The sequence below is a fragment of the Oryctolagus cuniculus genome, chromosome 14, assembly GCF_964237555.1.
Source record: "Oryctolagus cuniculus chromosome 14, mOryCun1.1, whole genome shotgun sequence".
In the NCBI taxonomy this organism is placed as follows: domain Eukaryota; kingdom Metazoa; phylum Chordata; class Mammalia; order Lagomorpha; family Leporidae; genus Oryctolagus; species Oryctolagus cuniculus.
The window spans coordinates 65,804,142-65,830,812 of NC_091445.1; the positions used below are offsets into that span (position 1 = coordinate 65,804,142).

At 40.6% G+C, this 26,671-nt stretch overlaps 1 long non-coding RNA gene across 1 annotated transcript in view; it reads right to left on the bottom strand.

Moving 5' to 3' along the window:
- Window positions 1-1,705: 1,705 nt before the first annotated feature.
- LOC138845185 (uncharacterized) overlaps window positions 1,706-26,671 on the bottom strand; it is a 60,749-nt gene continuing 35,783 nt past the window's right edge. Inside the window, exon 3 of the long non-coding RNA XR_011382015.1 lies at window positions 1,706-2,221. This is a non-coding gene — a long non-coding RNA (uncharacterized lncRNA). The remainder of the gene's footprint in view (window positions 2,222-26,671) is intronic.

A 26,671-nucleotide genomic window follows, 5' to 3' on the forward strand; every position in this document is an offset into this window, starting at 1 on the left:
TGACTGCTCCACTTCCAATCTAGCTCTCTTCTATGGCCTGGGAAGCCAGTAGAGGATAGCCCAAGTCCTTGGACCCCTGCACCTGCATGGGAGACTGGAAGAAGCTCCTGGCTCCTGGCTTCAGATGGGCGCAGCTCCAGCCATTGTGGCCAATTGGGGAGTGAACCAGCAGATGGAACGCCTCTCTCTCTGTCTGTCTCTTCTCTCTCTGTGTAACTCTGACTTTTGAACAGATCAATCAAAAAGAAAAAAAAAAAGATGTGACCAATAAATGGAAGGCAGTGTCCTTGATGAGATACTGAAACTGAGGAAGAACATCAGGTGAAAACTTCGGAAATTTGAACAAACCGTGACCTAATTCTAATAGTATGTCAGCATTCATTTATTAACTCTCACAAAACATACCATATTCATGTAAAATGTTAATCATGGGTACTGGGTATGACATGTGTGCTCTGTTCTATCTCGTAAATTTTTCTATAAATCTAAAATTACTCCAAAAGTAAAAATCCATTTTTAAAAAAGTAGAGCAATTTATGGAATTATTTCAGATAAGGCCAATTTAGATATATCAGCTGGATGATTATGTAATACAAAAAGCCATCTATTTAAGAGAGAACCTATTTATAACACAGTGACCACAATCAACGATGATAATCTCTATTAAGTATTTCAAACCTATTCTTTTTTTTTTTTTTTTTTTTTTTGACAGGCAGAGTGGACAGTGAGAGAGAGAGACAGAGAGAAAGGTCTTCCTTTTCCATTGGTGTCGCTCCCCGTCTTCGTGGAGGAACGACACAGGACCCTGCGCTGTTCTTTCGTCTGCTCGGCCCTCCCCGGGTTTGCTGCTGGTTCTTCCCGGGTTGGCTACTATCCCTTCCACCTCCGTGGAAGGGCAGTTCCCCCTGGCCACATTCCCCACTTCCGCAGGGGAGCGGCACACCGCCGGCCGGCTCTCTCGGGGGCTGCACAGGTGTTCCCTTAGATGTTCCCCTTAGATGTTCCTGGTGCATGCCGTCTCTCTCCTCCTTTATAGTCCTCTTCCGCCAATCCCAACTCGGCTGCCCACACGCCGAGTACGCTGCTCTCCTCCAATCAGGAGCAAGTCCTACAGTTTATTGGTTGAACTGGAGGCAGCTGTGTAGAAGCTGTTTTTCTCCTCTCCCAGCGCCATATTGTGGGAGAGCAGATGCATAGAATAAGTCTTAATTCCAGTAACAGTCTAGTCCGGATTGCTCCCCACACATTGGTCATTGGTTCACCCCCCAATGGCTGCTGTGGCCGGCGCACTGCGCTGATCCGAAGCCAGGAGCCAGCCAGGTGCTTCTCCTGGTCTCCCATGGGGTGCAGGGCCCAAGCACTTGGGCCATCCTCCACTGCACTCCTGGGCCATGGCAGAGAGCTGGACTGGAAGAGGAGTAAACGGGACAGAATCCGGTGCCCCGACCGGGACTAGAACCCAGTGTGCCGGCGCCGCAGGCAGAGGATTAGCCTAGTGAGCCATGGCACCGGCCAAAACTATTCTTTCTTGATGCTCACCACACCTCTGAGAAAAGTACAAAGAGAAAAAAGCATTTTAAGTTTGCATTTATTGTAAAACCTGAAAGATAATAAAAAGCATAATATATCTTTTTAATTAAAATATACTTAAAATTAATTGAGCAAAGACCACAGAAAATACTGCATGTGATTTGAATAGGTGCACTTCTTTTAAGATTTATTTATTAATTTGAAAGGCAGAGTAACAGAGCAAGAGGGAGAGAGACACACAGAGAGATCTTCTGTCTGCTGGGTCACTCCCCAAGTGGCTACAAGGTCTAGAGCTGGTCCAAGCCGCAGCCAGTAACACACAACTCCATCCAGATCTCCCACAGAGGTGGCAGGGCCCAAACACTTGTTCCAAGTTTCAATGCTTTCCCAGGTGCATTATCAGGGAGATGGATCAGAAATGGAGCTGCCAGGACTTGAAACCAGCACTCCACTATGGGATGCCAGCATAGCAAGCAGCAGCTTAACCTGCTGTGCCACAGTGCAAGCCCCTGGGCGGGTGATTCTGAATATCTCTGAGGCAAATTGGATGGATTTCCTCCGGTGAAAGATTTCCTAAGTTTAATAAGAGAAGCATCTTCATGGAGCATTGCCATGCTCTGGCCTTTCCCATGTCCGTGAATTGTTCATGAAAAACACTGGGTCAAGTGATTGTGATTCTAGCTTCCCGCATCTAAAAATAGAAATACAAACAACTTCTATTAAGTTCAATATTTACATACTGAGCCATATGTTATATGAAATTTAAAGGTTAAGATTTTAAATAGTGAAATCCAAATAAGCATTAGTCGGTTCTACATCTGACAACACATATCTGGAAGAAATAATACAAATTCCACAAATCCAATAACTTCTTAACAACCTAAGAAGCTGAAATTAAAAAAAAAAAATAGCCCCACTCAGAAACGCTATATGAAGTTTCTTCTCAATGACCTGGCTTTAGATTTATCAGCAAAGCCTCTGAAATCAGTCTACAGGTCCAGTACCCTTTGTTTCTGATTTAGAGGGTGAGGCAACAGATCAGGCTCGTATGCAGAGGCTGTTTTACCCTCTTCTTCGGCATGACTCACATAGTGCTCCTCTGCACGTCCCTCTCTCCCAGCTCTGCACGGGAGGAGATAAGTACATCTAAAATATCTCCTGCTGAACTTGACCATAGGAAGACTTGCCAGAATTCCAAATTCTAAAATATTATTTCATCCACTGGAATTTCAATTACCATTTGACAATTAACTCTTAAGAAGTTGTTTATCTTATAGTCTCAAAAACTTAGCGAGATTTATGGCTTTGCTTGGATATGCATGAAATAAAACACATTTTCAAATATATTTTTCTTCTTAAATTCTTTTGAAGCCAAAGATCATTTTACCCTATCTTGGGCATATGACGGAACTTTACAAACCATCTCACCACCTGCTCTCCAGTTCTGACTGTTCGGAAACAAACGCCCAGATTGATAGGTTATTTGCCAAGCCTCTGCTTTGTGGCAGGCACCGTGCTAGGTGCTAAGCATACTCTAAATGGGTGCGGTCAATCAGCTGATGTAGAATTCAATATTTTCCCCTCTTTAAAATAAACAAACTGAGGGGCCGGCGCTGTCGCACAGCAGGTGAAAGCCCTGGCCTGGAGCACCAGCATCCCATATGGGCACCGGTTCTAGTCCTGCCTGCTCCTCTTCAGATCCAGCTCTCTGCTATGGCCTAAGAAAGCAGTACAAAATGGCCCAAGTCCTTGGGCCCCTGCACCCTCGTGGGAGATCCGGAAGAAGCTCCTGGCTCCTGGCTTCGAATTGGCACGGCTCGGGCCATTGCGGTCATCTGGGAATGAACCAGCAGATGGGAGACCTCTGTCTCTACTTCTCTCTGTAACCCTTTTAAATAAATAAAATCCTTTAAAAAAATAAAATAAAAAAAAAACTGAATTCCATAACATTAGCTGAAAGTCACACCAGAATTAGAACTGCCTGATTGCATCAGTTTGGATGTTGAGTGTCCCTAAAGATCATACATTAAAGTCCTGGTCCCCAGCACAGTAGTTTTGGGAGATGTTGACCTTTAAGAGGTGGATCCCACTGAGAGGTTCTTAGGTCACTGAGAGCATGTGCTTAAGAGGGTTTTGTGATCATACTGAGTGAGTCAGAGAGTGTGTCTGCGTTCCTTCTCTTTCCTCTTCTGGCTTGAGGTTTAATCACTTGCTTTGATGCATACTCTACTATTGCCATCTACTATTTGCCACGTGGTCCTCATGAGAAATGATCTAATGCAGGCATCATGTCCTTGAAGCTCCAAATCTGTTAGCTAAATAAATATTTTCTCTTTATGAGTTAGTTGTTTCACACATTTCATTAGAGTAATGCAAACCTGACTAATATCATTATTCAACAACTGTGTTCTCTCCAATACCACCAGCTTAGAGGCCGTGAGCTGCTTAAGCTATAGGAACTCTTTCATTATTTTTTAAAGATTTATTTTATTTATTTGAAATACAGAGTTACAGAGAGAGGCAGGGACAAATAGAGAGAGGGGTGGTGGTCTTCCATCTGCTGGTTTACTACCTAAGTGGCCACAATGGCCACAGCTGAGCCAATCTGAAACCAGGAGCCAGGAGTTTCTTCCAGGTCTCCCATGCGGGGGCAGCGGCCCAAGGACTTGGGTCATCCTCTGCTGCTTTCCCAGGCATATTAGCAGGGAGTTGAATCTGAAGTGGAACAGCTGGGACTTGAACCAGTGCCCAAATGGGATGACAGCGTTGCATGGGAGACCCAGAGGAAGCTCCTGGCTCCTGACTTCGGATTGGCCCAGATCTGGCCGTTGCGGTCAATTGGGGAGTGAACCATCGGATGGAAGATTGATCTCTCTCTCTGCCTCTCCTCTCTCTCTGTGTAACTCTTTCAAATAAAGAAATCTTAAAAAAAAAAAAAGAAAAGAAAAGAAAACTTCTCTCCAAGGAAAGTTTTGATAAGAGAATTGTACAATTAAAAAGAATAATCAAGGAGGAAGAATAGGCAGCAAGAAAAATCAAAGTCTGTTTAACAGTTTTGTCCAAAGTCAGTGCTAAGCTTCAATGATCCACTTAATTCTAGTATCAACTTCCAATTTCTTATTTTCCCAGATGACAAAGAGGAAGGATAACACGGTGCTTGTGCCTATGTATAAAGAGATTTCAAAAAATTTGTGGAGGGAATTATAAGATTTTATTTTAGTGAAAAAATTCAAAATCCATGCATATGAAGAATATTCAAAAAGTTCATAGAAAATGAATATTATGAAAAAACTATGCCTGGACCTCAAAAAAAATCGTCACCAAATAAATTCTATTTTTCCACGAACTTTTTGAAGCTCCCTCATGTTGACTGTGTGGTGAAGATTGCACATAACTGAGTATCAAATGCCTCTCATTCACTCAATCATCAACTGCCTTACTCAGTAGTGGCAAAAATTATTACTTCATCACAACAGAGCTCACTCTAGCGCCTTCTCTCCCTCTCCCATAATGCAGGTCTCAGTCTCTAAACTTCCCACAACACAGGAGTTTGCAATTACGTGTGTTTTCAGGATGACTCATTTCTGATGGTTACAATCGTTATTTAAGCTAATTAAGAAGATTCTTTTGATGTATTTTATTTCATTCATAATTAGTGTCCTTCTATACTTTAAAAAAATAAACTCTCAGCCAGTTGTGGGAGGAGAAGAAATTGTTTTACTATCCTCCATTTCTATCTGGTTAGGGGGATTGCTCATGTTGGGCTGTTTTGCTCTTGGAGAGCATATAAAATGGAGGGTGTTTAGGGGTAGCAACTCTGTTCATCTGAGCTGGCTTGGATAATGAACTTCTGAACCCAGGTTCAACAGGGACCTGATATGAGACAGGACAAAAAGCCCTGGAATATTCTGTCTCCTTTGGGTTAATCCTATATTTTCACCAAGTCCACCAACTCTTTATTAAAATGCAAATTAAATTTCTGAACTCTAGCACCTTGGCACTGATGAAGTTAGTATGTCAGTCAGTGACAGAAAAAGTTCCCAAAAAGAGTAGGGAACATTTTTTTTTTCTGCCAAGGGCCTTTTGGATATTTATAACATTGTTCAGGAGCCATATAAAACTACCAACTTAAAAATTAGCCTGCTCTATGTTTATTAAATTCTGAGTCCCACCTGCAGCTGCCTCAGCAAGGCAAGACCAACTGATTTCACAGGCTTTATACAGCCCATGGGCTGGGTGTTCCTTACCTCTGTGGAATGGGGAAGGAGATGGGTAAAACTGGATGGGATGCAGAGATTAGAGATTCTGCTGGAAAAGTGTGAGGTAAGTGGCTCTGTGAAGAGAGCAAGAAGCACAGAACAGTGTGAAAGTGCAAAGAGATGGTGAGCCCTCCCCAAGAAAAATCTTAGGCGTTTTAATAAACCCCTGGCTTTGTAATCAAAAGACTACTCTTCCCGAGGTTTAGTGGTTAAGATGCCAATTAAGACACCCATGTCCCACATGTGAGTACCTGGGTTCAATTTCCAGCTCTGGCTCCTGACCCCAGCCTTCTGCTAATGCAGACAAACCCTGGAAGGCAACAGTGATGGCTCAAGTAATTGGGTTCTCGCCTCCCTCATGGGAGACCTGAATTGAATTCCCAGCTTCCAGACCTCAGCCTGGCTCAGTCCAAGCTGTTGTAGGCATCTGGGGAGTGAATTAGTGGATGGAAGTTGGAAGTGTTCTCTCTCTTTCTCCCATTACCTTTCAAGGAAAAAAAAAATCTACTCTTCCACTTCTCTCTAAAAAAGGTAAAAAAAAAGGGGGGGGGGATTCAGATCAGAGAGGTATATCAGCCTCTTCAGCTGAATTTTTTTTCTAACAGTCACGCAGTCAACATTAGGGCCTGTTGATGTCAGTTTGGACAAGGAGGGTAAGTGTGGCCACCCACATGAAACCCAAGGTCACACTAATCTTCCTTCATCCAGGATGACCCATGACTGGAATTCATGCATCCAGCATTTAAGGCAAGCCAATTTATGCCATAGAGAACCCTCACGTGAGAACCTTGCCCTCAAGTCCCTCGCTGTCTTAGGAATGAAGCAGTAGGGACACTCGTAGTCACTGGCACAATGTGAACTAGTCTCTGTATGCAAGATGTCACAGAGCTGCAGATAGGGCTCCCAGAAGAGCAATTCTGAGGCCTCAATGGGAAGCTCCATGTCCACTTAGAGATGACCACACAGTAGTGTTCGCTATCGTGTATTGGGATGTTGCTGGCAAAAAATAAAACAAAACATTCCATTCTCTACTGCCTTTATATGAAGATATGGATCCTGGGTCTCTAGCTGCAGAAACATTTTGCTATTCTGCACATCAGGGAACTTCTAATTGACCCTTTTACTTTTGTTCATAAAGCAAAAAAGAAAAAGGGGGAGTGAGTAAGGGAGGGAGGGAGGGAAGGGGAGAGAGAAGGGGAAGGGGAGAAGAAGGAGGGAGGGAAGGAGGGAGAGAGGGAGAGAGGGAGAGAGGGAGAGAAACACCAACTTTCTGTCCATGTTTTGCAGATCATTTTTATTTATTTCTGAAAACCCCTAAAGTCAATAATCATGGCCCATTATTTGAAATTACGAGTTGTTATACTAAAAAAAAGAAAAAAAAAGAAATCCTCAATTTAGCCTCTTTGTAGGATACTCTCAATTTCCGTCTCTTGGTCATAAACCTTTGCTTGCACACACAGTTACACACCACTCCAGCACAACTGTTTACTGCCCCCATGCCACCACCAGCACACTGCTAAAGCTGTGAACTTCCCCAGGTCTGTGACCTGTTGTGCCATTCTCTTTCAGGTCAAAGTCACAGAATGTATCTTCTTCCTGAAGAAAATTTTTTTTTTCTTTTCACTGCTTGGTGGCGCATCTTATTTGTCCTTCAAAACCCAGTTGAATTATAACCACTCTTCTGATACTCCAATGCGTAAAAGTCATTCTCCCTCCATTTTGCCACACTGGGTTATTATCTCCATCATCGTAGTGGTACCACATTCAGTTGGTTGTTTCTTTATGTGTCTACTCCTTGTAAGATCAGCGGTTATTTTTCAGTTATTTACAATTATTCTGACCCCTCCCCCAAGAAATTGCAGTAATACCATACTTCTCCAACAAAATTATTTTTCAACAAGTGTCAATTTATTGCTTATATACCAGCCATATTACAAGGCATCTGGACGATCTAAACTTGTCATGTTAAGCCTTCATTGTATCTCAGAGATAATGCTTAAAAGGTTAAAAGGTCGAGCGCAAATCTGTAACATGAAAAAGGCTCAGAGATCTTAGAAGAAATTAGACAGAGCTTCTCAACAGACGTCCAATTTTGCTCTATAAACTGATTTAATATCAGCTACGCACTGCCTAGAAAACAGAGCAAGGATGCTTTGATGCCATTCAGCAACAGCAGCATGCAGTGACTGTCTTCATCATTTCCAAACTACACCAACAGCTACTCAGAAGCCAGAGAGGAAAAATAACTCTTCATTGGCCACTGGCAAATATTCTCAACACTCCAAATACCCAGGTCTGTACATGATCTTACAATGGTGGAATCCTAGGTGCTTACATAGAAAGGATCTGACACTTAACTGTTTCACATTCCTCCAAAGTAGGAATCTTCTCTACATTTGGGACAGAAGGTGCTTACAGTTGCTTGAAAATATTTACAGACAAAAACTCCTTACCATATGATTTCTGTTGAGTGGCTTGGACGTTAATGAACAAATACATGTAAAGCACAAAACACAGTAACTGATACATAGCAATTGCTCAATAAATGTAGTTATTGACAAATTAATAAAGAGAGTGACTGCTTATTAGTCATCAATAATGATACTGGTATCATTATAAACTCTCAAAGCCTTTTTTACTAATTTTTTTTGACAGGCAGAGTTAGACAGTGAGAGAAAGAGACAGAAAGGCCTTCCTTCCGTTGGTTCAGTCCCCAAATGACTGCTACGGCCAGCGCATTGCGCCGATTCAAAGCCAGGAGCCAGGTACTTCTCCTGGTCTCCCATGCAGGTGCAGGGCCCAAGCACTTGGGCCATCCTCCACTGCACTCCCTGGCCACAGCAGAGAGCTTGGCCTGGAAAAGGGGCAACCGGGACAGAATCCGGCGCCCCGACCAGGACTAGAACCCAGAGTACTGGCGCCGCAGGTGGAGGATTAGCCTAGTGAGCCGCGGCGCCGGCCTTACTAATAATTTTAAGATATAAAAATATACAAGGGGCAAAATCACCTCACCTCACTTTTATAAAGAATATACAGGAGTATAGGATGAGGTATGCAAGTTCATTATGTGTGACCACCCTGACAGAACTTTTCTTCTCCTCAAAATATTTGTTTTAATTTCATCAACTCTTACTTTCCTAACAGTAGCTTCCATTAATGATTTGTCATCAGTTCATACTTTATAATACTAGGAAAACAAACTATCCCCCCAGGCAGACATAATATCCATTTCTATAAAAATTCAGTTAGAGGAGCTATAACCTCTTTGGGGGGGTGAGGGTATTTCTTCTTTTAATTTTAATTAATTTTAATAGATTCAATGTGGTTTATAGGTAGTCTAAGAACATGATATTCCTTTCCTTCTTCCCTTCTTGCCACCCTCCTTCCCACTTCTTTTTTTTTTTTTAGCTTTTGAGATAACATATTTTAAATTACATCACAGTAGAAAGGCTGAATACCTCACCGAATAAAAGCAAAAATAAAAGTAAAAAGTAAAAATAAAAGTAAAAATTCATAAGTCAGTAGGAATACAGACAATGGCTATAAACAATAATTTAATGTATAAATGGCCATTTCACCCATATACAGTTTTTTGGTCAATTACTCATATATAATTTCTTTCAATGAAATAAAACCAATGATAATGTAACATCTAAATATTTCCTGTGTGGTTACAAGATAGAAATTAAGTTCATTTAAACTTTAAGCTATTTCTTCTCAACAGTTTATGCACAGGAATGATTTTATGCATATTGCAATGCAAAGCATTATACACCACACTTTTTTGTACTCTATTAGTTACCACAGATCAGGGAAAACATGGTATTTATTTTTTAGGGACTGGCTTATTTCACTAAGAATAATGGTTCTTGAAGAAGTCCCTCAGTTGCCTCCACAAATGATACCCATTCTAAGAACTCACATGGAGCTGGCTCTGTTGCATAGCAGGTAGAGCCACTGCCCGCAGTACCAGCAACCCATATGGGCACCAGTTCAAGTCCCAGCTGCTCTACTTCTGATTCAGCTCTCTGCTGTGGCCTGGGAAAGAAGTAGAAGATGGCCCAGATGCTTGGGCCCCTGCACGCATGTGGGAGACCTGGAGGAAGCTCCTGGTTCCTGGCTTCGGATCGGCGCAACTCCGGCCATTGCAGCCATTTGGGGAGTGAACCAGTGGATGGAAGAATTCTTTCTCTTTCTCTCTCTCTCTCTCTCTGCGCCTCTGCCCCTCTGTAACTCTGCCTTTCAAATAAATAAATAAATCTTAAAAAAAAAAAATTAACTCAAATGCTTGGGCGGCCAGTGCTGTGGTGTAGCAGGTTAGGCTGCCACTTGCAACACGGCTTCCTTATGGGCCCCGGTTCAAGTCACAGCTGCTTTACTTCTGATCCAGCTCTCTGCTAATGTGCCTGGGAAAGCAGCAGAAGATGGCCCCGGTCCTTGAGCCCATGCCACCCACATGGGAAACTGAGATGGGGCTACTGAGTCCTGGCTTCATTCTGGCCCAGTCCCAGCCTCCAGAGTATAGAAGATTAATCTGTGTGTATGTGTATGCGTGTGTGCGCACATGTGTATGTGTGTATGTGTGTCCATCCATAACTCTACTTTAAAATAAAATAAGTAAATCTTAAAAAGAAGAAGAAGAAGAACTTAAAGGTCCATGCCAAAGACACTATCTCTAGTCTCCCAATGCCCAGAATGCTGGGCTTGGTGCCCATGTGGGATAAGAAGCTCTTTGTCCATTCTGTGCTATATTTTGTCACTTGCACTTGAAGAGTATTGCTATAGCTATACTATCACAAAACCCATTGCCCATCAAAGCAAATTCAAGACTCTGGGCAGGGAATCATTGTCTCCATCTCCTCCCTCTCCAAGGCTTAGCAATTAATCACCTATAGTACTTCACTTCACTTGGGGTGAATAAATACTTAAGAAATATTTCCACTAGAATAAGTACTTATTTCTGTATCTGTTGTAATAAATTCCCATTGGGGGAGGAAATTATGTAATGGGCACTGTGTCTACAAGGATACAGCTCTGGCCAGAACATAAACACCTCTCAACATTGTCATATACAGCAGTTCAGTTACTGAGAGCCTCAGTTCTCTAACATTCACTTTTTAATTATAGGTTAAGCTATACAAGTATAAAAACACTGTCCAATTCCTGTGGTTTCCCCATACAAAAGACCATTTTCTGCTAAAGCCGTGTTCAAGTCTCTAGCTCATATATCTGCAACTTTGACATCAGTAGTTCGTTTTATCCCTACCTTCTACTATTCTTGTGTAGGCTTCAAGATCTAAAACCTAAGATCTAAGAGCCAAGTTTCAGTCAGAACTCAGACCCCAAGTATGTATGTTCTCTTCCCTGTAGTATAAGCAATAAACTCATAGACTACAAGTGAGATTTTAGCTTGGTTATTCAGTCACCTAAATTTAATCATTAATTTTTAAAAAAGATTTACTTTATGTATTTGAAAGGCACAGCTACAGGGATAGAGACTAAGAGAGAGGTCTTCCATCTACTGTTTTATTCCCCCAAATAACTGCAACAACTGGGGCCAGGCCAAGCCAAAGCCAGGAGTCTCCCACATGGGCACAGGGGCCCAAGCTCCTGAGCCATCCTCCACTGCTCTCCCAGGCACACTAGCAGGAAGCTTGATAGGAAGTGGAGCAGCCAGGACCAAACCAGCACCTACATGGGATGCTGGCACCGCAGGCCAGGGCTTTAACCCACTGCCCCACAGCACCCTAATCATTAATTTTTAAATAAACAATGTGAGTATGTATTTTGTGTTAATCACATACTCTTCACTCTGAGTTTCCCTGGATGTATTCACATTTATGATGTGCCTGTATGAAACGAGGGAAATCACACATTGTCCCCTTTTCAACAATTCTATTCATACTCTATTTAGCTCATTTTTCATTACCATGAAACTCTTACTGAATAAGATGGAAATCAATGAAAACATGCAGTATGTCTAGTATGTTATTGTTTGTAATAAATGAAAGAGATTATACATAAGTATAAACTCTCATAAAAATGAAACCTCATGAAGGACATGCACAATGCAGTAAGAGTAATGCCTCTGAGGAGGGGAACCAGGTAGTCCAAAAAGTAAAATTGTAGCTGATAAAGACAGAAACAGACGTAAAATCCTGTTTCTGTCCTTGAAGCCTCAGAAGCAATCTTGAAACGCAAATACTCATACATGCTTTGCATCAGATGCCCTTCTGGACTGGGTTAAATCTTGAACTATGTTCATATGTTGGACATTCAAAATAAGTTATAAAGAACCATTTCACAATACTGAAATTATTTGAATAAATCTGGAATTCACTTTTTAATTTAAAAACCTCTGGAGTCAACTCCTACATGAAATAGAGTTTCTTCATATATTTGTTTGTATATTTCCCTCCTATCTCCCAGGCCACCAGAAAAACTATCAGCTCTCCACATACGGAAAAATAAATGAGCAAGTAACTAAGTAAATGGATCCATTTCCTACTGCCAATATAACCAATTACCAAAGATTTGGGTTTAAAAACCATGATCTTATAATTCTTTAGGTCTCTTTAAAATCAAAATGTCAGTATTTGGGGCTAAAATCAAAATGTCAGGGTTGCATTCCCTTCTGGAGACCCTAAGAGAAGAATTCAATTCCTTGCTTATTTCTGCTAGACGCTGCCCACAAGGCTAAGCATGGAATCCTGTCCATCTTAATGCTTACAGAAACTGGTCAATCTTTCTCACATTTCACAAGTCTAACACTGATTGTTATTCTGCAACCTGATTCCATTTTTAAAGCTCCTTGTGATTCCATTGGACCCACTAATAATCCAAGATAATCTCCCAATTCAAGGTCAACTGACATGAAATCTTAACTCTATCTGCAATCTAATTCCCATTTGCCCTGTCTACAGGCTACAAGGATTAGAACAAGGACATTTTGATGAGGTGAAGGGCCGAAAGAGACTATCCTGCTTGTCACAGTTAATATGTAGATTACATACATACATATGAGAGTACTTCAAAAGATTTGAAGAAAAAAATAAAATTAAAAGATAATCTTATTTTGGTTCAAAAAAGATCTAGAAGTCAATTTATTGTTTTCTCATAATGCATATTTCCATGAACATACAAGACTCCTGTATGCCCAGCTTTCAAAATTGTCTGCACCTGGGGCTGTGGTGTGCTATAGAGGGTAAAGCCACCACCTACAATGTTAGCACCCATATGGGCACCAGTTTGTGTCTTGGTTGTTCCACTTCAGATCAAGCTCCCTGCTAATAACCTCGGAAAAGCAATGAAGATGGTCCGAGTGTTTGGGCTGCTGCTACCCACGTAGGAGACCCAGGTGAAGCTCCTGGCTCCTGGCTTCAGCTTGGCCCAACACTGCCCATTAAGGCCATCTGGGGAGTTAACCAGCAGATGGAAGATGGATCTCTCTGTCTCTCCTTCTCTATGTAACTCTTCCAAAATAATTAAATAAATCTTTTTAAAAAAAAAATTCTTGCACCAAAATAGTTATCTTTCAACTCCATTTTTCACAAAGTTTTTGAAGTGCCCTTATATAGACACAGTCTCTGTAGAGAAGCACCATTCCCCATGGGATAGCTTTCCACCTTGCAAAACCTAACAGTAAAGATCTTTGTCTGAAATAGATGCTCTTAGGTACTTTGGCACTGTTGAGCACCACTCCAGAACCTAGGAAGTACTTGCGACAGTCTACTAATACACACTCTACAGACTGACTTCCTGACTTCAAACGTCAGCTCCATCATTTACATTATATGACTTTATGCCTCTGCTTTCTCATTTATTGAATGAGGACAGCACTAGCATCTATGTCAAAGGGATGTTGTGAGCCTCAAGTAAGTTACTACTATGACCAGTGCCAGCAAATAAGTACTGAGTATGTGCTGACCAGTTTGGTTGATTCTTAGCTGCCTGACAGAAAGAACTCACAGAGTAATCCCCACCCACCCAGGACAACCCCAAATTTAAATTCTATTTCTGTCCTCAGAGTATCAAGAAGAAAATACTAGCAGATTTTTTCTAATCCACTTTAATATATCTGTTTGGGTTACCAGACTGAAAGTTAAAACATCAGGCTATTTGGTACAATACTAAGAATCTGAATATCTACTGGTTTTCTACTATGCATTGACCCAGATAATCTTTGCCCTCTAGGGAGTTATGACATCATGAGAAGATATGAGAAAAATGTAACATAAATAACCAAAATTTAATTATTGATTCCTAGATTTTCCAGATAGACTGGATCTAAAATGCAACACCTGTGAAAATGTCCTGGAAAAGCAGTCTCCCATTTTAAGCTTTTTATGAACAGGATGAAACTGCTTTTAGTGTAAATAATACAACCATACTCTATGCAATAAAAGTTTAATAATATTTGTCTACAGCTCCCACTTAGAAATATGAAAGTGAGCAAGCATATTAATTGATTGCTGTCATACTTATTAAGATTTATGTTACATCTGGTGATAATCTCTTTTAAGTGAAAAACACATATTATCTCTGCTCAAAAAATTGATCAACACTCCTGGTCCAGTCAAAAGAGAAGCCAGGATTTGTCAAAGAGGCTAAAAGTCTAAACTAAATAGGATATGGTATAACCACAGGAAAATTCCTCCCTTTGGCCAGTTTTCACTTGGGTCTAGTTGTTTGGCTAAAGTGAAATTTTGATGAGATTAAAAAAAAAACTGAAATATATTTCAGAAGTATCAAAGTTCCTGGGTTTAAAATCCAGTTCCACTCTAAGTCAAGTCAATCTTCCTGCTATTGTGCACCTTGGAAAGATGCTGGCAGGGCTAAAATACTTGGGTCCCTGACACCCACATGGGAGCCTCAGATTTAGTTTTTAGTTCCCAGCTTCAGCCTGGCCAATTCCAGCTGTTGCAGGTATTTGGAAATTGAACCAGTGGATGGGAGATTCCTCTCTCTCACCTCTTTCAAATAAAATTAATTAATTAAGAAATAAATATTAATCATTACCCACTATGTGCCAAGCACTGTTCTAAGAACTATGAATATATAGCTAAGGGGTATGGCCAAAAATGTAAGTCATCAAGAATCCAAGTATCAGGCAATGGCTCAAAGTTAGTGCTTAAAAAAAAGTTAACAGCTGAAATGGCTGCTGAAGAAGAGAAGAAAATAAGTGCCACATTCCGGTGCTAGCATTCAGACAACAAATTCTGTAGAAGACATAGAAATGGTTTGAAGATGTTTTGTTAAAAAAAAAAAAAAATTATTGAGTGTCGGCGCTGTGGCGCAGTGGTTTAAAGCCCTGGCCTGAAGCGCCAGCATCCTATATGGGCACCAGTTCTAGTCCCAGCTGCTCCTCTTCCGATCCAGCTCTCTGCTATGGCCTGGGAAAACAGTAGAAGATGGCTCAACTCCTTGGGCCCCTGCACCCACATGGGAGACCCAAAAGAAGCTCCTGGCTCCTGGCTTCGGATCGGCGCACCTCCAGCTGTTGCAGCCACTGGGGAGTGAACCAGCGGATGGAAGACCTCTCTCTGTCTCTGACTCTCTCTGTAACTCTGTCTTTCAAATAAATAAAATAAATCCTTTATAAAAATTATTGAAATCAATACAAACTTGAAGCCAAGGCAAAGATACAAAGCATCTAAGAGAAGCCCAAGAAGCAAATTAGGTGAATGAATGTGGTCAGCAAACACGAAAAATAAAACAAAAGGGTTGGAAGTGGAAAAAAAAAAAAAACAGACAGGAAACGTCTAATGGTGAATGAGAGACTTCTGAGAAGGCAATCTGAGGACTTTGAATGTGTCAGTCTCATCTGACTCTGTTTATCAGAAGGAAAAGATTCATGAACTTCGGATTGTTTCCCCCTCAGATTCCAATCAATAGTAACTTCCTTTCCACAATGAGACTTTAAACAATTAGGGAAACATTTTGGTTTCCAGCTAATGGATTTGGTAGTGATTACCATTTCAGGGAAAGCTCTTCAAGCGGCTGTAGGGATGCCAAAGATGGAAGAGAGGGAGCTGAAGAAGCATAAACTGTTCTAAGGGCCTTTACAGCTGGCTTGGTGACACTGAGAAAATGATCTCCTTCCTCTCATAATCCCTTCAAGAGCCGGGGTTGCTTTCACTCAGGGTGAGAATGTGCTGGCCTAGGAACTGTTGTCTCGACACTGGAGCATCGAAGAGCTCGATGTTCTATTTACTGTTCTGATGCCAGGCATTCCTGAGAAATATGTGAGCAGCCCCTGAAAAAACACACACGTAGAGGAGGTCCAGACACTGGAATACCAACGTTCCAGCTAACGGCATGTTCAAACCTCCCACATTTTTTCTTCTTGCTCATCATTGTAGGACTCAGATTTTTCTTATTCCTTTGCTTTTCATCACACCCAAGTAGGGAACAGAAAGGACAAAAGACCTGAGTCATCAAATCTTTGTCCACAGATATCTTGGTTTTGAGTCCTGGCTCCTCTCCTCAGTCCAGTTTCCTACTAATGCATACCCTGGGAGGTAGAAGGTGATGGCAAAAGCATTTGAATTCCTGCCACCCATGTGAGAGCCCTGGGTTGGATTCTCAGCTTTGAGCTTCAGCTGAGTTCAGTCATGGATGTTGCAGGCATTTGAAGTATGATCCAGCTCTCTGTCTCTCAAATGAATAAATAATATTTTAAAGTTTACTATTCTAAATATACTGAAATATGTTCTTGGTTTATGTAGGAATCAATATTTCAACTCATCTGAAAACGTCAGCATGCCAAAATGTGCTGCAGATACTGATGTTAACATAATGAAAGGGGCTGATAATTAAGCCTGGATAATTTTATGGGCTAAAGATAATTGGCAATGAACTAATAAGGCACATTTCTGCATTATATATTTGCTAAATTCATTTATTTAATTTCTTAACATAATATTCAAATGTCTATTGGGTTAGGCCATTTGCTGTGTGACTAGGTTGTCCTTTTAATTATAATGTAAGAGCTGCTGTAGTGGGAATTGAAAATTATGGAAAGCAAACTGTAATATTAAATTGTGTTTTTCAGTTTTCTGTTGCTATAACTGAACACATAAGACCGGGTAATATATAAAGAAAAGAAATTCATTTTTTACAGTTCTCAAGGTCTGGAACTAGCATCTGGTAAGGGTCTTCTTGCTGCATCAGAACACAGTAGAGGACATCACATAGTGAGACGGAGCAAGCTTGCTAGCTTAGTTCTCCCTTCCTATTCTTACAAAGCCCCACCCTGAAGTCTTCCTCTACTCCTAATTACCTGCCATAGATCCACCTTGGAATACCATTAACAAGTGACTTTAGGAATTAAATTTCAACATTTTTTTGCAAGGGTGGGGGTCAGAGGAACAAACATCCAAACCATAGAAAATCCCTACTAGCACGCTATATAAAGTAGGAATAATTTTATCTGCAAATATCAGAAAATTTGGTTAATGGGCTTAAGACACAAGGATATTAATAAAAAGTCTGGAGAGAAGCCGGCCCAAGATCAACTCAATGGCTCAATAATATCATAAAAGACATATACGGTTTTACATTTCCTACTCAGCCATCTTTGATGTATATTTAATTTCATATTTTCCCCAAGGTCAAAGATAGCTGCCAAAGTTCCAAACACCTTGTCCTCACACAATAGTACAATCCTATCCTCCACACAAGTCACTGGCAAGGAGCAACAAGACAGCCACAACTATTTTACACCAAATGTGATTTACACCCAGCACCTGAGCACACTGACATAGAAGGTAGGAAACCAACAATATGTGTCAGAGGTATGTGTGGCCCCTTCTGAAACCAACCACGTAATGGAGATCTCACTATGTAATTAAATGATGACACTGTAATCCTTCCAAACCAGAACTGAAGCTGATACGATAACCATCATCATTGGTATTTGAATGCCCCCACAGGTCTAGTCCCAAGTTAACAGTCCTTTCCTGGATGGAGCAGCACCATCTCTAATGTCAATAGTAAGAAACGATGCCCACTGCCTATGATCCCCAGCTGGGATTTGGCAAAGATGAGCTGGAAAGAGAAGGAAAGAAAAGGCAGTAATTTCATTCTCTGTTGGGAACTATAAGAAACTGCGAAGTCAGGTCTAAAGCTTTCACAGAGAACTTGAAATTACATTGTTTTTGTAATACAATAGCCCATGAGCCCTATACACCTTTCATTTTAGCAAGCTCAACAGCCAAAGAGTTAGCCATATACTCCATATCTCAGTCTGCTCTTGGAAGATGATAAAAGCTCTTAAATAAAGGTAAGAATATTACTCCAACTTCAGGATCAGAGAGTTTAGGAACAATACCTGCCTAATCTCATCACTGTCAAAGAATATTTGGGACATGACTCCTTTAAAATACAGAGCAAGGTTCTCAGATGTCTGGATTAAACATACACATACTGCAAACTGATTCAAAACTTCTTTGAAGTATCAGTATAGCAGCTTTCCCTATTGATAAAAAGCTTTTCAGATTTGTAGTCAGTATTATTAAAGCAACAGAAAACAAAGTACAAATTGAACTTCCACTAATCTTCATAGATTTTTGTGGCAACAATACTATCTGTGCATAGCTGCCATTACTAACATCAGTTGTATTATCGAAAGTCCTAGACCACATGACACCTACCTGGATCCTTCACATGACATGGAACTTCAATGGACAATGCCACAGAAGAGGACTAGGTAGTTCTCTGAACTGACCAGTGGCAAGCCATTAGGAAAACTGCTTAAACTTTATGGGCCTCGTTTCCTTATCTAGAAAATTATGACAATAAACTCTGTCAACAAAGTTTAAATGGGACCAAGTCAAACAAAATAAAAAATATTCAGACTGACAAATCAGGTTAAGCTTTTATTAGAAACATCTAAAATATATGAAGCATTAAATATAAGAAGTATTATGGGGGTTTAAGCACTAAAAAAAAAGGCTTCATATGATGTATTTTAATACCAATCTTACTTATTTCCAATGCGGCGTTTATTTTTTTTAATCTAGATTGTCATTATATCCCAAGAATTTTTTAAGTACAAATTAAGGACAGTTCACAATTTGAAAAAATGTTAAACATTAAAATGACATAAAATCCAAATATAAACCAAATTTTAATGTTAACAATGATTCTAGATAAATCTCTGAAATTTAAGCAAATGCTTAATTGAAACAGGAATTTAAATATTAAACCTTTTGGCCTTTTATTGGTCTTATCTTTTTCATACTATATCAACTGGGAAGATAAGACATTGTGGGAAAAACTTTGAACACATACCCTATTCACTTTCTATGTCTCATTCTCCAATTTCCTGTCTATCTCAATTTCTGCCTTTGTAACAAATACACACGCCACATCTGGGCTTATAAGCCATTGGACCAGAAAGCCTGATCTTGCTTTGTAAATTCCAAGGGCCATTCCAAAGACTTGAGTGCCAAAGCCTATTGCCTCTCTGCCATTAAAGCTCCCATGTACACAGTTGCCCTATGTAGGCTGTTTGCTCTCTTTTCCTGCTCTTTCCACGTGGGTGTTTATCTACAGGAGACCAGCAGGTAGGAAAGAGAAAAAGTTTCCTAGTCCCATATAGCCATCGGTTGCAACTCTCTGTGTCACTATTGCTGAACACTGTGTCTGGTTTACGTCTCTGATGTATAGTTTACATACCATTTGCCTTCCCCTGCATCTCAAAATGACATATTTTCTCTATGCAGATATTTTTTATTACCTGCAAAGGTGGAAATGATTCTTAACAGTTATATTCAGAAACACTTTGATTTTCTTCCATTTTTCATGACAGAACTTGAAGTCTACTTTTTCTTCAATTCTAGGTTTTTATCATGATTAAAGGCATGAGCTCTCTAATAAAGCACATTTTTGTCATCCTGATTCCTAAATTGTCCCTGTGGCACATTTAGTCCCTTGTTAACTACAAACTAGGGTTTTTTCTCAGCTGTGCACCCTTTGAGAAGAGACGTGTGCCCAAATCCACAATGAATTGAAGAAAATGAGTTTGAGAGAAAGTTATATAACATTTTCTTGGACTCCTGGAACTTTATTTTTAGAATGAGCAACACAGTTCAACTATTTTGTAGAGCACTTCCCCCTTTTCTTTCTTCCTGTCACACCCACTCAAATATCTCTGTAGCATGTCAGAGCAAACCCCACAATAAAAAGACATGTTTCCAGAGCACTGAAGATAACATCAATCATCCCCAAAACAACTGATCCTTTCCATGTTAAATACTGAATCATGGATAGTTCTGTAGTTCCAAAGAGCCACACCCTACGAGTTCATATTTTTCCAATGAAATGTGATGAGAAGAAAATGGCATCCTTTTTTGTTTTTCCCTTTTGGGATAAATAAGCAACTGAAGGGGATTGTCAACAACAGATGAATCTCTATCTACTAAAAGATAGTGGGGTTTGGGCTGGTGCTGTGGTGAAGAAGGTTAAGCCTCGACCTGAAGCGCCAGTATTTCAGTATGCCGGTTTGAGTCCTGGCTGGTCCACTTCTATCCAGATCTCTGTTAATGTGCCTGGGAAAGCAGCAGATGATGGTCCAAGTATTTGAACTCCTGCACCCATGTGGGAGACCTGGATCAAATGCCTGGCTCCTGGCTTCAACATGTGGCCATTGAGGAGTGAACCAGCAGACCTCTCTCTTGCTCATGCTGGCTCTCTCTTCGCTCTCTGTATTTCTGCCTTTCAAAAGAAAACTCTCAAAAAAAAAAAAAAGGCATGTTCTTCTCTAGCTGCTCTTTTTTTTTTAGAGATACCATTTTTTTTTTTGACAGGTAGAGTTAGTGAAAGAGAGAGACAGAGAGAAAGGTCTTCCTTTTTCCTTTGGTTTACCCCCAAAATGGTCGCTATGGCCAGTGTGCTGCACCAATCCGAAGCCAGGAGCCAGGTGCTTCCTCCTGGTCTCTCATGCAGGTGCAGGGCCCAAAGACCTGGGTCATCCTCCACTGCCTTCCCAGGCCACAGCAGAGAGCTGGACTGGAAGAGGAGCAACCAGGACAAAATCCGGCACCCCAACCAGGACTAGAACCCGGGGTGCCAGCGCCACAGGCGGAGGATCAGCCAAGTGAGCTGTGGCGCCAGCCTCTAGCTGCTCTTAAAAGATAAAAAAAAAAAAAAAAATAGTGTGGTTGTTTTACATACTCCTGAAAGGAAAAAATAAGGGAATCCTCATCTCAGAACAATTTTCCCAAACCCCTGCCTCTGGGTCTGAGACTTTTCAGCTCATTCCACAAACCTGCATCAAGCACCTGTTTGGTGCCAGGCTAAGGACTGCACAAAATAAAACAATTATATCTCTTTTTTGATTTGTTACTGTCGCTCCCCCTCTTCGTGGAGGAACGACACAGGACCCTGCGCTGTTCTTTTTGTCTGCTCGGCCCTCCCCAGGTTTGCTGCTGGTTCTTCCCGGGTTGGCTACTATCCCTTCCACCTCCGTGGAAGGGCAGTTCCCCCTGGCCACATTCCCCACTTCCGCAGGGGAGCGGCACACCGCCGGCCGGCTTTCTTGGGGGCTGCACAGGTGTTCCTTCAGCTAGATGTTCCCCTTAGATGTTCCTCATAGATGTTCCTGGTGCATGCCGTCTCTCTCCTCCTTTATAGTCCTCCTCCGCCAATCCCAACTCGGCTGCCCACACGCCGAGTACACTGCTCTCCTCCAATCAGGAGCAAGTCCTACAGTTTATTAGCTGAACTGGAGGCAGCTGTGTGGAAGCTGTTTACTTCTCTCCCAGCGCCATATTGTGGGAGAGCAGATGCATAGAATAAGTCTTAATTCCAGTAACTCAGTCCAGTCCGGGCTGCTCCCCACAGTTACCAATCTATTATGGTATCTAATATTTTTAATTTTTTAGGTTTTTATTTAATAAATGCATTTGCATAGGTACAACTTTAGGAATATAATGGTTTTCTTTCTCTCATATCCACCCTCCCACCCTGACTCCCATCCCACCTCCCTCTCCCTCTCCCATCCCCTTCTTCATTATGGTTCATTTTTAGCTATATATACAGAGGACCAACTCCATATTAAGATTTCAACAGTTTGCATACACACACACACACACACACACACAACATACAGAGCTCAGTTTAAGAACAAGATTTACAGTCGATCCTCATAGTACAACTCATAAAGGATGGAGGTCCTACATGGGGAGTAGGTGTACAATGACTTCTGTTGTTCCTTTAACAATTAACACTCTTATTTATGATGTCAGTGATCACCCGAGGCTCTTGCCATGGGCTGCCAAGGCTATGGAAGCCTTTTGTGACCACAGATTCCATCAGTATTTGGACAAGGCCATAAGCAGAGTGGAAGTTCTCTCCTCCCTTCAGAGAAAAGTACATCCTTCTTTGATGGCCCTTTATTTCCACTAAGGTCTCAGAGATCCTTCGTGTAGGATATTTCCAGTCCCAAAGAGACAAATACCATATGTTCTCCCTGATCTGGGAGAATTAATAGCGCTCCTAAAATGAAAGCTATAGAAGTGAACATGACACTTTTAGAATCAATGACATGAATAGTCCTTGTCCTGACTGCCGAGGGACAGTTTATGATTATTAATTTTTATTTTGTATTTCTTTTTTTTGTTTTGTTTTGTTTTCTTTCTTTCTGGTCTGGCTGAAAGGCCTATGAGAGCATTTCAGGCATGGGAAGCCAAGACTGTGGCGATCCTGTCTCTTAAGAGCTCCCGATTAGGAAGGTGAGACTAACACATAGAGTGATAATTAAACTACCATGTGCTGAAAAGCGAAACAGAGAAATACCTACAAAGTGTTCAGGGCTCACAAAAAGGGCAAAACTGATTCCCTCACGTGCATCTGGGAAGGCTTTCCAGAGGCACTGGAGTGATTCTGTGCAGGATAGTCTTTCTCCCCCTCTCAGTTCTCCCAGAATGATTTCAATCCAACAGCATATTTCTTTAGGATGAATCATGAAAGCATCAAGAAAATGCATCTTGAATCTCATCTCAAAGGAAAGCAATTAACTAGCAATTTTCCTTTATTATTACACTCATGTCATAATTAAATATCTCAACATACTTATTTCATAGTATTTTATGCAGAATGATAACACTGTGTTACCTATACTAATGATAACATAATTAGTCACCAGTTTCACATGCTTTGATGTATTCTTCATAAAGATTATTGTAAAACACAAACTTAATGTGAATTTAAGATTGTGTGAACTGTTTTCCTCTGAAATAGCACTGTTTGTCTTTATTTCACTGTGGGAAAATATATTAAAAGACTTTCCTTGGAAAAACTCCAGTTTTTAAGGAAAGTATGGTTTATAGATATATATTTAGAATTCCATTTGTCCCTGAAAAAAAAATCACCTGTAAGGGATTTTGTCAGCTTTACACCTTGCTTTAATATACATGGTTACTGTCACTGTGCTTTCTCATATAATCTAAATATTTACATACATATATATATACAGTTAGATATAAATCTCATGTATTATTTTTATATAGTGCATATATATAAACACAAATGTATAGAAATGTAGAAATATTTACATATATAAGGTGTATACCTATATAAAGATACCCTAAAGAATGTTTGTTCATTGCCTAACATTTCATTTCTATCTTGCTAACATCAAAAATTATTTTTTCTAAGATGGACATATATTCTAAGATGAACAATAACAGTTACATTTGAAGTGAAGGAAAGCCAAGGACTTGCCCTCGGTGACAAAGTTAGTCCTTCACAGGACTGAGAAATCTGTCTGACTCCTTGCTCATGAAAATACAATGCTTCCTTCATTTTCAAATATAAGGGTACTTCAAAATGTTTGTAAAACAAAATGGAATAAAGTGCATGTTTATTTTGGTGCAAAAATATTTTTCATAATATATGGAAATATACTTTTTTGAAAATTACACATGGATTTCAGTTTTGCAAAAAAACAGGCTCATACTTTTAATTCCATTTCCCATGAACCTTCTGAAGTATGCTTCTATATACATGGCACACAAAATTACTACCACAGCTCCTGAGCCAGAGCTTATGGGGTACTATCTTCTAGTTCATAAATACTACAAGACAGTTCACACTTTTTTAAGCTGGCTTATGGCACAAGCAAACTGGCCAAGATTGCGCTAAGAACTTTCTGTTGGCATTTTTTGTGTACACAATTATCTTTAAAGTCAGCTAAGAATGATTTATCCAAGCTAGTCATGTGTGCAGTGGTTTAACAAAAGGTTGCATCGTTCTTTAGATACCTCATTACTCGGTGTTGCTAATGTCCTTGTATCATTACCATAAACCGCCTGGGAAATTCCAGCTCTGCTATCCACTGCCGGTTGCTGCACCGGAATAGAAGAGCATGAGCATAGTTAAGGGCCTCTTTATTAATGTCATGCAGAAGAACAGAGCATACATTTCAAGAACATTTTGTCTTAAGACAGGAGGTTGGCTTTTCTAAAGCATAATCTATGGTTTTAAACTGTGGCAGGCCAAGACGAACATTAAGAAATGACAAGTATAATTTCTTTCTTTTTTTTTTTTTTTTTTTTGACAGGCAGAGTAGACAGTGAGAGAGACAGAGAAAAAGGTCTGCCTTTACTGTTGGTTCACCCTCCAATGGCCGCTGCAGCTGGTACACTATGCTGATCCAAAGCCAGGAGCCAGGTGCTTCTCCTGGTCTCCCATGCAGGTGCAGAGCCCAAAGACTTAGGCCACCCTCCACTGCCTTCCCGGGCCACAGCAGAGAGTTGGACAGGAAGAGGGGCAACGAGGACAGAATCCAGCACCCCGACCAGGACTAGAACCCGGGTTGCCAGTGCCACGCTGGCCTGACAAGTATAATTTCTAAAGATGTTTTTGCTCTCTTTCTGTCCATGCCTATGAACAGGAAAAGAATGCAAAAGGAAGGTTACCAAACATGATAAATCTACCACATATTACAAACCTGAAGACATGAAAACTTTGTTATCATTAAAAAGTATTTTTGCATAAAAGAAAGTTGTTGGTATTTTACCTCTTCTCGTCCCTCATCACCCACAGCCAATCATCTGACAACTTCTTCATGGTATCCCTTACTGTCTTGCACTTGCTGCCCATTTGCTACTCAAGTTCTCATTGCCAAAAGAAAAATAGTACAATACAGAGTTCTTAAGGCTTACTTCTATGGAACACTAAGGTTCCAAGAGATGATATAAAATATCTTTTTTCATCAAACCTGTGAGTTTCCTCTTATGATTTTCAGGAGATGGGGCAATTAATGGACTGGGTTTTCTCAATTGGTATATATTTGCCCCACAAATTTTTCTTAAAAATCTGGCACATCTGAATTTGGTAAGAAATGGTCTTTATGGCACCAAATTTTTTTCTTAGTAGTTGTTTTAAGTTTAATAAGGCAAGGTTTCATGCTGTTCTGCAAAGATAATTAGGAGTGTCAGTTCTATCATATGGTAAGCTTAGACTTTCAAATCTTCCAGCTTCTAATTCCTTACAGAATCATTTCCTATAGCATGCCTCTGATCTTACTCTTCTATGGAAAACTTGTGTTGGTTTCCCATTGCCACTTGCACAAAATCCAAAGTATAGCACTCAGAGGTCCTCTAAGCTACACTGGTACATTGCTTTTGCAAAAATAAAGATCCTGGTTTCACACAGTAAGGCTTGATACTTGTGTGTGTGTGTGTGTGTTCAGAATCATATCACACAATACACCTCAAAACAAAGGAAGAGAAACCAGGTTCACTTTTAACACATTCCCACATTAAGTACTGTTTTATTATATACTGTATTCTGAACTGAGAAACTTGTACAAAATAAATTATGGATTTGCCCAAGCAATAAGTGAGAAAATAAAGGGCTCCTCAGTCAAATAAAATTATCCTCCAAGCCATATAACAGACATGATCCAATACTCTAACTGTATATAACTAAAGTATTGGTGCCTATATACTCCATAGGATTATTCTACTCTTATTTTATGTAAAAATAATATGCAATTTATAGTAAATGTTAAATTGTTCATTAGTAACAACCATACTTAGATCCTAAGAATTTGGAAATAGTTGGGCAATTTGGATTGCTTAGGTCTTTTGAAGAAAGCTGTACAAAGAAAAATTTTATAATCAATTTCCTTTTAGTAAAAAGGTATTTAAATTCATTGTTTTCTTTAAGATGTACTAAGAGTCGCTGCCGCGGCTCACTAGGCTAATCCTCTGCCTTGCGGCACCAGCATACCGAGTTCTAGTCCTGGTCGGGGCACCGGATTCTGTCCCGGTTGCCCCTCTTCCAGGCCAGTTCTTTGCTGTGGCCAGGGAGTGCAGTGGAGGATGTCCCAAGTGCTTGGGCCCTGCACCCCATGGGAGACCAGGATAAGTACCTGGCTCCTGCCATCGGATCAGTGCCGTGTGCCGGCCGGGCCGCACGCCAGCTGCAGCACACCAGCCATGGCGGCCATTGGAGGGTGAACCAACGGCAAAAGGAAAACCTTTCTCTCTGTCTCTCTCTCTGTCCACTCTGCCTGCAAAAAAAAAAAAAAAAAAAAAAAAAAAAAAAAAAAAAAAAAAAGATGTACTGAGATAACTATGTTACTATGATTTCATAATTGCTATGCTGTTTCTATAGCTGAAAAGAATTTTTAAAACATTAAATTCTTTTTTTTTTTTTTTTTGACAGGCAGAGTGGATAGTGAGATAGACAGAGAGAAAGGTCTTCCTTTTTGTCATTGGTTCACCCTCCAATAGCTGCCACGGCTGGTGTGATGCGGCCAGCGCACCGTGCTGATCCCAAGGCAGGAGCCAGGTGCTTCTCCTGGTCTCCCATGGGGTGCAGGGCCCAAGCACTTGGGCCATCCTCCACTGCACTCCCGGGCCACGGTA